This window comes from Mercurialis annua, linkage group LG1-X, assembly GCF_937616625.2.
Source record: "Mercurialis annua linkage group LG1-X, ddMerAnnu1.2, whole genome shotgun sequence".
Taxonomy (NCBI): domain Eukaryota; kingdom Viridiplantae; phylum Streptophyta; class Magnoliopsida; order Malpighiales; family Euphorbiaceae; genus Mercurialis; species Mercurialis annua.
The window spans coordinates 45,137,249-45,154,324 of record NC_065570.1 but is presented as its reverse complement, the minus strand read 5'-3'; positions in this window follow the sequence as shown (position 1 = coordinate 45,154,324).

The window sequence follows — 17,076 nt, the reverse complement described above, 5'->3', positions numbered from 1 at the left end:
ACGTCCAAATCTACTTGAAATTCGGAAAGGAAATCGTCAGAAGAAGAAGACATCCTACAAAAGAAACATCAAAAGAACTTAAGCAAATTAATATACCTTGAATAAAGGAGTAGCAAAGATCCGCCAAGCCTCGAGGAGGATCCTCCAAAGGAAACCATCGATGCCGAAGATGACTATTAACTAAGACATCTAGAACAGGACGCTGAAGAGCACCATAGAAAGATATGTCGAAAGCAAGTGTTGACTCAGATAAACTTAAAGGAGACGGACAACTCCGAACTTGATGAGAAGAAAAACCATTCGAAAAATGAAGAAAAGCAAAGTTATGGTAAACAATAAAAAAACGCCTCCGCCAGCGACTGGTTAGGCAAGGAAGATAAATACGAGATCGCCCTCCTCTGCCAAGGGCGAAAATGAAGCAACCATCGCACTTCCTAAAGTCTACGAAATAATACAACACGTTAAGAGAAGGGGCATAACCCCGAAGCCTACACGCCTCCGAAAAGGCGAGCACTACTTTAATCGTACCGGGATAAAGTTGTCCCAGAGCAACCTTTAAATCCCTGCACACTTCTACTAAAAACAAATCTAAGGGAAACCTAAGACCAGCAGCAAACTGCTCCTCAAAAAGAACCGCCCTACAAGAGGAACCCGGAGAATCGGAGGCAGCCATATCGGCACCAGGTAATATTACCCTATAATCGGAAGGAAAGGTATACTTAAAATAGATATCTAAGACTTCACTCCTACGAAGCTTTGATCTGGTAAAAGCCATAGTAGCGCATGCATCTTCCACTCGACTAAGAGGCATCCTAGAACAGGAAATCACAAATATAAATACAAAATGAAGATCAAACAAGAAATATATTGAAGAACACATTGAAGAACACCAAGAACAGAAAAGGAGTTTCCAGAACAACGATCATGAAGAACATATACAAGCAGGAAAACCATCTTAACATCCAAATAACGAAAAGGAACATACCTGAAGATCTGGAGAAAACAAGTCACAAAGAACCAAATGATCAGACAAAGAACGAAGAGGAAATAGTTACAGAAATAAGAATAAATTCGAAAAGCAAGTGAGAGGGAAAAGAAGAAATGCAAAGAGATTAAATATGAAAAGTTTTGAATAAATCATTAATCACTAAATCACTAAATGTTGACACGTGGCAACACAGAATCTTACTAAAGAAGAAACGTCATCCGCAAACATATGAAACGACTCGCCCGGAATACAAAACGACTCGCCCGTATAAGAGGACTCAGCTCCAAAAGAGCTAAAATCCACTAAGGCATGAATACCAATTACTTCAGCTCACTTGCGGGGGGGGGGGGGGGGGGGGGGGGGGGGGGGCTAATGATGGACACCGAATCCTACAGTAAATATAATGGAGCCGAGTCACATGAGATCCACTCTCAGGTGATACCGGACTCCCCCTGAAGGTCCGAAGATATGAAGGAGACGCCGAATCCCTTAAGATTCGGTGATATGCCAATTGATACCGAATCCCTTAAGATTCGGTGATATGCCAATTGATACCGAATCCCTTGAGATTCGGTGATACGCCAATAAAGACCGAATCCCACATGATCCGCCCAAAGCGCGTTAGGTCCGGGATTCGGGTAATCGACCAAGAATGGAAGTATTGTCCTATTCGGACACAAACACTATATATGGAAGGATAAGCTCTACTTTAGGAAGATAAGACTATTTAGGAAGACGTTCCTAAATAGGACTCTTATCAGATTAAGGTAGATCTCGACAAATCAGGAGAATCCCTACGATATTGCCGAATTCCTACAAAGTAGGATTCACCTGCCTATTACGACTCTACAAGGTATATTCGACTACTATAAAAGGAGCACGAGGTATGCCTAGAATGACAATTACATTCATATACACAAAACGCTGCTCAAAGCTCTAAACTGACTTTAGCATCGGAGAATTAATCGGACAACCACCGTCTGGTTAGCTTCTACCTTGTTTTGCAGGTCTTACTCACCGGTTCAGAAAGCAGACTCCATCAATAATTAAAATAATCTTGAATTTATTAACGTAAAAGTATGTCTCTTTCTCTGTATTATTACATATAATATAGATATAAATTTAATGAAATTAAAAATTTATTAATCGTTGTAAGAAAATAAATGATGAAATCAAATCACTAACCATAAGTTTCGTAGACAATTGTATAAGCAGTAGATTTTGTCCACAACTTTATAATATAACTGGAATATTTTAATAGCATTAGTCATATACCCACACCATTGTGCAAAATTAGGTTAATATTAATTTTTAATTTTTTTATTATAGAAGTATGTTACATTTATTTTATCTTAAAATAAATATATTATATTAAACATGATTTTTATTGATTCTAATTTAAATTAATTGTAACAATTAATTACTTTATTAATACGGTTTTTATTTTTGTCATAAGCACATTTATTAGCTTATAGTGATTTTTATTTTTAGATGAATTAGGTTATAAACATTGGATAATTCAATTTGAAAGTTATAAAAATACTCTATTAGTATAAGTATTTTATTCAAATTATTATTTATTAATAATAACTTTAAAAAATAAATAAGTGTTTTATCTAAATTGAAAACTCATGAGAATACTATTTTGGTCCTTTCAATTATATAAGTATATAGGTATAGATTAGAAGTAGATTAACTCAATTTCTAAGTATTTAATAGAAAATTACTTAGAATATTAGTTTATATTAATTATGCTATAAATAGTTCAATTTAATTAGAGTTTTAAATCAATTAGTTTAATATATAATTTTTAGTGGATAATTAGAGATTGTAATATTAATTAAACTTATTATAATTATATGATTGTATTTTATTTAATCATTATTAAATTACTTAGAGTTTATATATTTTTAAGGTTACAAAACAATTTTAATGTTCAATAATTCAAATATAATATGAACGTAATAACTAAATTAAAAATAAAATAGTATATATATTAAAATTATGGTTCGATACAGTTATTTACTTAAGATCCAGAACCGTACCAATAAAATTTCCGATTCGGTTCGATTCGGAAAAAGTCAATGGTCAACATATATTTTTCGGTTCGGTTTTGGAGACATCCTTAGAGTTTGTGTTTCAAGGGGTACATGATTTTGTGAGCAGGAGAGGAAATAAATACTTACAAAACCATCAAGTGCGTCGTCTTGTTGGCCATCCGATTTGATTCGGACATTTATTAGTTTTATTTTTATTTTTGAACTTTCAATATTTGTAATGTTTTTGTTAGCAACAAATCTTTTAATGTTAGAGATGTTTTATTAGGAAAATATTTTATTTGATTTACTGCCGTGTTGATTTGTTATTTTGTTAATTATATTTTCTCTACACTTTTTTTTTCATTTTTTAAAAAATTCTTTTCACAAAACCCTAAAATCGAACAGCACTCGAAATTTAATTTTTATCGAAAGCTGATTCTTGAGCAATTATAAAAGGGGCGTAATTGTTCGATTAATATAGGGTAGTGTTCATAGAAGAATGACTGTAATCTGTTTTGCACCAAGAGAATAGAGCATCGAAACATCTTAGAAAAACGACCTAATCCGCAAATCAACTAGTGATTTCATTCAATAAATTTGTTCCTTTAATAAACTGTTTTAACACGGTCTTTTAACGGTTTACTTTCATGTTTGACAACGTAGTAGTATAATTAGTAGGGGCAAAGCAATCTTACCAGGAACATATATCGCTAAATCAGGAATTTTTACCTATGACGAACAAGGAGCACGTCGCCCAAAACCCGGATCCGGGAGTACATGTACAAACGGCCTCCGTCTATGATGCTCGACGTCATAGGTCGGATTAGGCTCAACAGATTCGTAGACCTCGTGACCGGGGGGGGGGGGTCACCTGACCAGACGTATCAAAGTGGCATCTCGGATAAGTATTAAACAACGTCAGGCACAAAGCGTTACCCGAGCTCCACAGACAAAAACGTGGAAGCTCGGTCGAACGAGATTCATAAGACGGGCTCCAAGATCTCACAATGATCCACACTTACGTGTAACTGATCCTGGGACCATAGAAGATCCTCTGACAAGTGCGTAGAGAATGTTTCCTACGCCTGACGCACCTAACAAACTACGCCCAATGCGGGGGACCTTGCCACGTAAGCATAACTGAATTGCAAGACCACAAGAAGAAGGAGCTGCTAGCAAGGCAAGGTTTGCGCTAAAACCCTAACTATAAAAGGAGGGTTAAGGTGCAAACCCTAGGTAATTTTTTTCCTCACTGACTTCTCTCTTTTTTTTCTTCTTCTTCTTTCTTTAATTGAAAACTTACTTGAGCGTCGGAGCGAATGTTCAGGACCTCCACCGGAAGTTCCTTCTGACCTCTATTTTTAGTCTGTGCAGGTTTAGCAGATCGGGTTCCGTTTTGGTGATTTATTATTATTATTATTAGTAGTAGTAGTAGTAGTATTGGTATTTTATTATATTTATGTCTACAAAGTAATCGCCATATGGATATTTAATATCAAAATTATGCATTTTACAACATTTCACTAAACCGTACATAATTGATTGTGTTTTAGGTGGTTTATAAATAATATCGTTCTTACAAATTATGTCATTAAAAATTGCATTTTGACATAAATTGTAAAATTTGCACCATCTGAAGCAACATGAAGATTTCATACTAGTATAATATAAATTCATAAATTATTTAGTTGAGCTACTCATTTATTTTTGGCCTAATTATTTATAAACCGTGCACACATATTGAAATTTTTTTATATTTATATCCTGACTTAGGAAAAAATTCATTTGTATTATATTTTGAGTTTTTATGTTTCACCTATACCTAAAAGAGTTAAATTAACCTCTTTTTATTTGAAAAAAAATTAAAATAATCTTTCATTTTTAACCTATATTCTAACTAAACGTTAATATTAATAATCGGAACTACTGGAGAAGGAGGAGCAACTCCTTCTCAACGGGGAGAAAATTTTTAATTTTTTTAATTTATATAATATTTTTTATAAAATTAAAAAAATGATTAATTTTTAGGATTTATTTGAATATGTTTTTGTCTTTTTCAAAATAGAAAAATATATGATGTAATCTTTTTATTCAGTTGTTTATAATGTTTTCATCCTTAAATTTATTATATCGTCAATTATATCCTTATTCGGGGTAGAGGTGAAACATAAAAACCAAAATAAGGTACAAATGAATTTTTGTTTAGATCAGAATATAAATAAAAAAAATTCAACACGAATAGTTTTTAAATAATTAAATCTTTATTTTTCAAAACAGTGATTAACAATAGTGTAGTTGTGGTGTATAAATAATGAAGATTAAGTATTATAAAACAGTGCAATTTGGTGTGGTAGTAAAGAAATAAATGATAGCTGCCTCACGCCAGATCTAACCAACACTTGAATCATTTTTAATTTCTAAGCAATGCTTTTTTTCCTAATATTTTCCCATGTAGTGGGGCAACAGACAACGCGTTTATACAGCTACTTCTGTTTTATAATGTAACATCATCATTGTTAGTCCACTCCAGTGTTTTAAAAACCGAACCAGCCGATTCAACCACAAACCAGAGACTGAACCAATTCTCTTTTAAAAGATAAAAAGAAATGGTTCAATCACTTTGAATCGGAGAATACAGCATGAAATGATGAGCCATTAAACCAAATGAATTGTAAGAAGTGGCTGAATTTTGTAAATTTAATTACTAATGTTTATTCATCCTTTTAAAAATTGCAATAACTTAAATATAAAGTATAAAGTATAGTTACACTTTTTTTCTATCTAAAAGAGTCTTATATGTAAAAATTATAGCTAATTTAAATGTCAATTTTTAAAAATCGTGATTAAAATAAAATTTTATGTAAAGGTCATGATTTGTTTATGGAATTAATCCTTTAAATAAAAATTGTTAATAAAATGCTAGAAACTAGTATAATTTAGAAAAATGTTATAATTTAAAACATTTAGTATAATTGTAAAAATTAATTGCATTTTAGTATAATGTTAGGGATTAGTCAAATTTAGGGAAATGTTATAAATTTTTGTATTTTATTTAACTTTTAAAAAATATTAGAGAATTGTAATTGTTAAAATTATTAATTCATTATTTATTGTTTAAAATGCAAGGTAATATTAAAGTTTAGCGGAATGTTAGACTTTTTAGTATTTATTATTGTTTAGAATAATATTAAATAATTTTAATTGTTAGAATTGATATTAATTATATGTTTTTGGTAAAATGCTAGAAATTCATAACTGTTATAATTATTTATTGTTAGTAAAATGTCGTTAAAAATGCTATACATTTTAAACTGCTATAATTTGTGGACAAATACTAAAAAATAGAAATTTTAAGTTTTTTTTAACGAAATTTGTAGTAATGTCGACATTCAATCTATTGTTTCTAATATGTTTCGATGGGGAAATTCTAAACTCCCCCCGTGGATTAGAATCTTACGGTGGTTGTCGAGTAGAGATGCCACTCAGTGAATGAATGAATTATGAAATTTCATCTTCACTTGTACTATAATTCATTAATCAATGTATTTATTGTTTTTTGTTTTTAAGGGGCGGCCCCAGGGATCGTCGGTTAGTCCCCAGGCACAACATCAAAGCCGTCATATTACTTTTGGATGGGTTGCGATACGAGGATGTATGTTTTGTAGTAATTTCAGTTTAACTTTACATAATTAACCATTTAAAGACTGTAATTAATTTTTTTGTCCAGATCCAGTGGCATTCATATTCAGACGATATTCTCAGCTCCATCCCTCGAGAGTACATGGATGGGGCACATCTCCGACGTGCGCGAGTCCCACTCATTTACTATAACATTATCGAATGGTACCAACCGGACCGGGTGCTTCAGCAGTTCGGGCTAGTTCACCCCATTCCGTTGCCCGCCTTGTAGGATGAAACCCTACACAACGTCCGCTACCGGGGGTCCACCACCTTTTCAAATTATCTAGACTATTGGGTGCAGTTTTGGAATAATAGAAATGAGTTTGTGGTTCAGAGCCGACAGTTTTAGCACCCACCCCACTACCATTCATAGTACATGGACTGGTATAAGCGTGACGAGGGTGATGATGGCGACTATAACATTGTGACTGATACCTCGCGCCACCGACAGACTCAGCAGAGTGACGACATGAGGACCCGAATGCGGCGACCGACATAATTTCGTGATTAGTTTTGTTATATTTTGTACCAAAATTTTTATAAACATTTTTAAAATAATAATTTTTTTTGTGTATAATGCAAATATTAAAAATTGTATTTAATTTTTTAATATTTTTATTACTTTTAAATTATTAAGTATATATTAAAAATATTAAAATATGTTTATATTAAAAGTAATAAAATAATATTTTTTTTGTGTATAATGCAAATATTTAAAATTGTATTTAATTTTTAATATTTTTATTACTTTTAAATTATTAAGTATATATTAAAAATATTAAAATATGTTTATATTAAAGTTGGTTTATATTAAAATTAAACATTTGTTTTTTTTTACAATTTAAGTCAATGATTAGAAAATGAATTGCCCAATCATTAACCAAAATTATTACCCCTATCACCGGGGAGACAAAAGTCGTCTCCTCAATTATTAAGGGCACCAATCCGCAGTTCACAATTGCGGATTGGTGCTTAATCACCTGGTTAACAATTAATCATGTAATTAATTGAATTCGCAATTGTGAATTGCATATTTTACCCATGAATCCGCAATTCACAATTGCGGATTCATGGTGCAGGCACTAAATGGGAATATTATATTTTAAGAGGAATTATTTGGGCAAAAACCCTCTAAAATAGTTTTGTGCTATCAAACTAATGATATTATATACATACTTTCAAAAATACAGACTTATTGAAGTAGGATAGAAGTCTGTTGCTTCAAAGCGTCTTTAACCTGAAAGAAAATCTGTGAGGGGTTAGTATATTGGGATATACTGAGTGAGTTCATACATTTACTAATACGTATTCAAATAAAACATAAAATAATGCCGTAACATTCAAAACATATGCTGCCTAGTACAAGATCCGATTGAAACCCTAATCCTCAAACATACTAATCATACATCATTCAACCCAATCATAAATCTCAAGTTGTGAGTCCAACTCAATGGTGGGTCCAACCCACTAGATACGGGGACTCCAGGTTACACCGTAACCGAGTGCTCACTCGTATCGAAATCATACATCAAATCTCAAATTTCATAATCATAATCAACTCACAGCTGTATCAAATCAAAACTGGTGATCACGTAGTCCTATTGCCGCTCAATAGGTAGCACGTTCCATCAGATCAATACTGGTTTCAAATCAAGCGTATATGCAATTCATATAAAGATTTCGTGCTATAAACATGCAAATCAACGTAAAGAAATATAAAATAATTGCTTGAGTAAATACTTTAAAAGTAAACATGTATAAACTCACAGACGCTTAACCAAAATACTTCAGTGCTCGGAAACGTCAAGCTTCTCGAGCTCCCGGTCCAGCTGGTTCTTGCATCGCCGGATCTAAGACGATTTAAAAAGAACAATTCAAATCAGAATCCTATTCTAGGATTGACTCTAGACTCGAGACACAAACATAATTCATTGAGTTCTAATCACGTCTTACTCGATTCACTTTAATTTAACTTAGCAAATCTTCGATTTAGCTTCAATACAGCTTTAAGTTTATCATTAAACCTAACCTCTTAATCATTAATCGAACATTACAATCTCACGTTTGTTTCTTTGTTAAATCATCGCCCAAAAGCTTTAAATCAGTTCAAGAAACGTCTAATCCAAGTTCCAGGCATCGGGAGGGGTCGAAAACGACTGAAGGGACCCGAAAATGACCTTGGCACGACGTGCCAAGGGGTGTCGCGTCGCGACACAGCCTGTCGCGTCGTGACAGCAAGGGCGACAGCCCTTTCTCCGCACCAAATATCGCCAAAATGCATTCCGACGTGCTTAACGACTTTCCTAACGTATCTAACACCAAAATAACATCTAAATCCATCCAAAAACACAATAAAAACGTTTAAATCGAATCGAATACGTAATCGTGATACGGTTTTGCCGTAACCTATCGTTTCAAATCGTTTTTCCATCAAATAAACTCAAACAAATGGAGAAACTACTTGCTTCCTGTGATTGGCCTTCGAAATACGATCGATTCGAGTTAAGAAACGTCGAAAACGGACGAGAAACGAAAATCGTACGAAGAAACGTAATGAAAACGACGAGAGAAATAAAATGATCTGATAAGGGTTCTGGGTTCTTCCTTTCTCATTCATTCTTATTTATATACTGGCTAATTTTCACTTTGATCCTTGAAACTTTTCAAAAGTTGCAATTTAGCCCAAAACCTATCCGCATCCAAATTTTAAACGATCTCCGATTGACTCGAAACTTTTACCATAAATACTATAAATTATTTCGCGAACTTTGGCGAAATGAATTCCGTCACGGGATTTATAAATTATTTTATATTAATTTCCGAAGTCAAATCCTCAAATCCCGCTAATTGACTTATTAAAATTCATTCTAAATTCTCGATATAATTAAATTAAATTCTTCTTAATTTAATTTATCGGAATCTACGACACGTGGCACAACTTAATTATCTTAAAATATTTTGGGGTATTACACTATATTTAAGCAATCATTAATAATAATCCAAAACACATCTATATTTACGTTTAGGACGCCAGAATATCGAACCATGAACGAAAAAAGACATGGTCACCGTAAAATGAGTTTAATTGTTGAGAATATTCAACTCCTTTGAATTGCAAAATTCAACATCTACACCTCTTAATATCAAAAATATATTATATCAGATCTAACTAATACGTATGTTAGAAATAAATTTTAGATATACATCAAAAATTAGTCAAGAATAGATTTTATGCAAAACTAAGAGCAAAAAAACTATAAAAACTATTTTAAAAAAAATAAACTTAAGAGAATGGAAGTGATTTTTGATCTAAAGAGGCCAAAATCCACCTTCCAAATGAACAAAAATAAATTAAAAATGATAGGATTTGAGAGAGTTTCTCGTTTAATTTTATTGAATAAACTAAAAGTCAACCATTTCTTTTAAGATATATAGTAAAAATCAAATTACACTAAGATTTTGTATAAATTTTAGTAATATATTTTTTCAGTTTCCTTCATTTGTTATAATGGCCATAAATTTAGATAAAAGTTACATATGGTGTCGGATTATATATATATATATATATGTATATGTATATATATATATATGTATATATATATATATATATATATATATATATATATATATATATATATATGTGTGTGTATATATATATATATATATATATATATATATATATATATATATATATATATATATATATATATATATATGTATATATTAAAGTTTAATCTGTGAAAAATTATTACACGTAATTGTTGCGCCATGTCATTCGTACAATAAACTAATGATATGTTAGCCATGTGAAAAAATTGATAATAAAAAAATTAAATAATAATAAAAAAATTTCCTATCGCAAATGCTTATTGGCTTGTTGTAAATATGACATGGTACAAAACAATGCATGGGATAAACACTCTTTATTGTAATTGTTCAAATAAATAATAAAAAATATTAGATAATTTGTTCAAACAATTTATGAGAATTACCCAATGAATAATATGGCTGAGTCGCGGATTATGTCGCTCTCTTTAAGACATTTCGCGGCTCTGCCCAGAGATGCAAGACAGTCTATCAACCACGCCGTCCGCAGGATAAAACAGCCACTCAGATATTAATATGATGAATACTGCACTGTGTACCATCATTTGAGATATACCCTCAACATTGCTCAAGAAATTGTAAAAATTAATCAGCTTGATCTGTTCTATTTATCAGCAAAAATTGTTCGTATTTTATTATAACTCAGAGAGAGTTTTATTTTTTTCTTGGTGTATTTTTCAAATGAAAACAAAGGCTGTATTTAGAGAAAGAGAAGAGGAGACAAAGGTTTAATTAGCAATAAATATAAAATTCATTTACTTAGAAAATATGGTCATAATCACATAAGTTACAAGAGTTACAAACTTAAAAAGTCACAAAATATAAAAGGACCAAATAACCAAAAATTAAAATTAAACTAATAATAATAGAATTCAAACCGAACCAAATCAAATTGAACCAATATGGAATTTCCATTCTAACACACAATAACAAGTGATGTTTTCTATCCACACGCACACAATACACTTTCCAAATCTTTTTAAATTCCTTTTTAAATTCAACCAAATCTCAACAATCCCCCACTTTGAATTTTAAAAATATTTTCTCGAGCAATTCATGTATCCTTAAGATTGCGCATAAACAAAGGTATCTTTCGATTTGAACCTTTGCGTAGTGAGTAAGATTTTGATTCAAAAAGAGTGACTCGTAGTCTTGAACTCTATTGTTATGACCCAATCTCAGGGCCGAGACCGGCGCTAGGGAATGGGAGTGTTTGCTCCGAAACCCGTAGAAAGCCTAAAAACGTAAAATAACTTTTCGCGAATATAAACGTCATGCATGACATACATAAACACGTGTCATGCAGAAGCACACATGCCAGGCACACATATCCTCTGGCAGTCTCAAATATCAAAAGCAGCTAGTGTAAAATATTTAAAACTTTAAAACATTTAAGTTATATTTACAGAAAACCATATATTACAAGCTGATTTACCAAAACACTTATCTACTGCAGCTCTAAGAGTAAAGTATTGTTTCTTTACATACTTTTAAAAATACAGACTTCTGAAAGTAGGATAGAAGTCCGTTGCTTTAAAAGCGTCTTTAACCTGAAAGGAAATCTGTGAGGGGTCAGTATATTGGGATATGCTGAGTGAGTTCATACATTTACTAATAAGTATTCAAATAAAACATAAAACGATATTCAATCATATGCAGCCAAGTACGAGATCCGATTGAAATCTTAATCCTCAAACATACTAATCATCAATCAAGCAACCCAATCTTTAATATCAAGTTGTGAGTCCAACTCACTGGTGGGTCCAACCCACTAGATACGGGGACTCCAGGTTACACCGTAATCGAGTGCTCACTCGTATCAAAATCATACCTCAAATCTCAAATTTCATAATCATAATCAGCTCACAGCTGTATCAAATAAAAACTGGTGATCACACAGTCCTATTGCCGCTCAATAGGTAGCACGTTCCACCGGATCAATACTAGTTTCAAATCGGGCGTATGCGCAATGCATATAAAGATTTCGCATATAAAACATGCAATTCAAACGTCAAGCAATATAAAATAATTGCTGGAATAAATACTTTAAAAGCAAATCGTATAAACTCACAGAAAACGCTTATCCAAAAATACGTCGGGGCTTAGGAACGTCAAGCTTCCCGAACTACTGGTCCAGCTGCTTCTTGCCTCGCCGGATCTAAAATAAATTTTAAAACATTTGACTCATATCAGAATCCTATTATAGGATTGACTCTAGACTCAAGACTCGACACGTTTTACTTTTATTAATCGTCGTGCTTCTCACGTATATCCCGTTAAACGGTATCTAACTCGTTTACGGGTCGAATACCACTTTTAACTCAATTCTTGTTTAACCTCATTAGGTTAACGCCTATAATTAATCGATAATTAATCGAATATTAATCCATTTCAAATATCGATATGCGCGTACATAATTTTTCCGGAAAACTAGGTCGATTGGCGAAAATACTGTGCGTACGCGCGTCTGCCTGTGCGATTGCACAAGGGACTGTGCGTCCGCACAGGGTGACTGTGCGTCCGCACAGTCCTGGCAGACTGTGCGTTCGCACAGACCTGGCAGATTGTGCGTTCGCACAGTTCGGCTGTGCGGCGCACAGCCACGGGCTTTTGCCTGGGGTCGATTTCCGACGTGCTTTCAATAGTCAAAACGCTCTAAACACACTCCAAACACGTAATCTAGCTTCAAAACGCTATAATTCAATTCTAATATCGATTAAAACGATAAAATCGTTTCGTGGCCTAAAACTTTGAATCGATATAACTCAAAATATATTCGTTTAAACGATAAAACGTCAAGCTTACCGTGACACGCCACTGAAATACGATCTTTTTGAGTTATAGAACGTCGGAAACGGACGAGAAACGAAAATCGCGCGACGAACCGTAATCGATCGCCGTTTGAAACGAAGAAATGAAGAAAATGAAGTGAGGTATCTGGATCCTTCTCTTTGAAGTTTTTATATATATATATATATATATATATATATATATATATATATATATATATATATATATATATATATATATATATATATATATATATATATATATATATATAACGGCTAATTTGCACTTTGATCCTTGAAACTTTTCAAAAATTTCAATTTAGTCCAAAACCTATCCGCGTCCAAATTTTAAACGTTCTCCGATTGACTTGAAACTTCTACCATAAATATTATAAATTATTTCACGAACTTTGGCGAAATAATTATCGTCACGGAATTTATAATTTATTTTATATTAATTCTTGAAGTTAAATCCTCAAATCCCGCTAGTTAACTTATTAAAATTTATTCTAAATTCCCGATATAATCAAATTAAATTCTCCTTAATTTAATTTATCGGAAATCTTGACACGTGGCATGACATAATTACCTTAAAATATTTTGAAATATTACATCTATTTCGGACATCAAACCATACACAACCTTTTCAAGGGTGTATTCATAAGCCCATGCATTAAAGGCCTAGCACGTCTATTCCAGTTTGGTGAACGCTCTAGAAATTTTGCCTTCAAATTTCATAGAAAGCGGCCCCTACTTTCACATTCACAAAGGTGAAACTATCAAGAGTACACATGTAGTTAGGTACTCCACTCTATATGGAGTATAAATTTCATTAAGAGATTCTATTAACTCATCCTCAATCGCTTCAGGTATCATGCTTCAATATTGCATGTTTTGGCTCATATCATTCACAACTTGTTATTACCCATTGAACCTATTTCTTGGAATCTCCAGCCAGTTAGGTCGGGTTGCCATCATGAATGACTCATTTTATATGCAATAGTCTCATTTCTTTGGAAGTTTTATGGACTTTCTCTTTAGCTAATTCTTTCGTCAAAGGATCTGCTGAATTATCATCAGTGTGTTCATGATCCATTCTAACAGTTCATACTGTTCTTACGACATACATGTCGTTTCTTACGATTATATAAGTAGTTATCAGTTTTTGCAATAGCCGCGGTACTATCGCTATGGATCAACACAACTGGTATCTTTCTTTTCCGTAAAGGAATCTCATATAACAGACTTTTTAGCCATCCTGCTTCTTCCCTAGCAGTAGCTAGTGCTATCATTTCTGTCTTAATCATTGATTGAGTCAAAATAGTATGTTTATTTGATATCCAATTACAGTTCCACAAGCTATACTTAAAAGTATAGTCACCCGTATTTTGATAATGTAACCTAAGTTTCAATCTAAAAATATATTCCAATCTGCATCGCTGCATCCTTCAAGGACAATGGGATGCTTCTGATAATGTAACCTAAGTTTCATTGTTCTTTTAAGGTATTTCATTACCCTTTCAATAGCATGCCAATGCTCTATACTAGGTCTACTAGTAAACCTGTACAAAAATCCAATGACATATGCAGTGTTAGGTCTAGTACAATCATTGCTATTAACGAAGGTTGCCTATGATGCTCGCATAATCAGACTATCGTACATTATCACCAATATTCTTAAGTAGTTTTACACTTAGATCTTTATGGTGTACATGCAGGTTTACAGTCAAAGTAATTATATTTATTTATAACCTTCTCAACATAGTGAGATTAATATAAAGAAATTTCATGTGCATTCTCAGTAATCTTGATATCAAGAATTACACTAACTTCTCAGAGATCCTTTCATATCAAAGTTGGCATACAACAATGATTTCACAATCTTAACAGTATGAAAATTTTATCCAAAGATAATCAAGTCATCAGCATATAAATATATGAAAGTACAAAGCTCATATTCATTTTTATAAGAAATATATTTGTCATTTCCATTCACTTTAAAAACATTTGAGATGACAAGGTTATCAAAATTTTCATGCCATTGCTTAGGTGTCTGTTTTAAACTATACAAAGATTTGTCTAACTTGCACACTTTTTGTTCCGACCATGTATTACAAAACTCTCAGATTGGTCCATGTATATTTCTTCCTCCAATTCACTATTCAAAAAAAACAGTCTTAACATCCATTTGGTGTACAACCAAATCTTATAGTGCAGCGACTGAAATCACCACTCTAATGGATGTTATTCTAGTAACAGGTGAATAGATATCAAAGAAATCAATGTTTTCATGCTGTCTATGACTCTTGACAACAATTTGAGCTTTATATTTATCAACTATGCCATCAGGTTTCAATTTTTTAATATACATTTACAACTATGGTTTTGCAACTAGGAGGTAAATCGGTCAAATGCCATATTTTATTGGACTCTGAAACGTTCATCTCATCATTTATAGCTTCTTGCCAAAGATCAGTATCCAAAGAAGTCAGATATTCCTAGAGGATCGCAGGATCCTCCTCTAAAGAGTAGACATGAAAATCAGAACCATAATCTTTTAAAATTATAACTCTTTTACTTCTTCTGATCTCTTGTTCTTTATCATCAGTAATTTCACTATTCATGACCACATGAATATTACTAGATGATTTGTCCCCACTATTTCCAAATTTAAAAGGAAATTTATGTTCAAAAAAAATAGCATCCATAATCACTCACACATTCAAGTCATATAAGCTTTGCTATTAACTACATAGCCAATGAAAGCACACTCATAGGCTCTAATTGCAAATTCTTTTCGAATCAGGAATTTGTTCACAGGCTAAATAAATCTATATTTTCAAATAAGATAATTTAGTTGTATATTATATAAGATCTCATATACTAAATTCTTATAATTAAACTTAAGAATTCTATTAAACATATACAATACATTCAACAAAATTTCTCCTCACAAAAAAACAAAAAATGTTTTATATATATTTCTTTTAGACCTTATCATTCATTCCAAGTAAATAAGATGCAGTCCTTTCATTAACAATGTCATTTGAAATTCAATAAGCATGCTCTATCTATATTAAACCTGTTTTTTTTTATCTCAGCTTTTGGCCTTTTCCTGAGTTAGTATTTTTTTGCTGCGGTAGTCAGCTCTGTTTTTGTTGCCTGTATCAGCTTTGCTGAACTGTTTTTTGGGGTTTATAGCAAGGTTTGCTCTTTTTGGTGCTTTTGCCAAAAAAAAACTTGTTTTATCACTTCGAAATATTTTCATTTTCTTAAAGGGATTTTCAATTTCAGTAACAAATCACTTGAACATGTCAAGTGCATCACTTTTATTCTTCATTAAAATACTCATAGCTAAAATCAGAATAGTCATCTATACAAGTGATAAAACAACGTTTATCATTTCTAGTCGATGTTCCATCAAGTTCACATATATCATAATGAATTAAATCTAACGGTTCAGATTCTCTAATAACATATTTATGAGATGTTTTAGTTATTTTCGCTTGACTATAAAATTCACATTTTATTTTAAAATCATTCAAAGACATTTTAGGTATTTAAATCCCAAAAGAAAAAATTTCATATAAAAAATAACTCTATCATCAACATGATAAATTTTAGCATGTCAAGCATTAAAACCGCATAGCATATAAAGACACGGAAAAACCATATTTAAATTAATAATTAATTTAAACATACTGTCAGTGGTAAAACCTTTTCCAATAAATATATCTTCCTCAGCAATGGTGTAAACACCATCTTCGATAGTTTGAGTAGCTCCAGATTTATTCAGGAGAAATTCTGACACAAAACGTACACTTTTATTTTTCTTTCTCATAGGAGTGTGCAACACATCCTTCAAAATCAAACTCTTTCCTAAAATAAACTTCAGTTCTACATTACTGAAATCGGCAACTATAGTGGTAACAACACTTCTTTATCCTTAGTACCAATATATGTTTTGAAAATA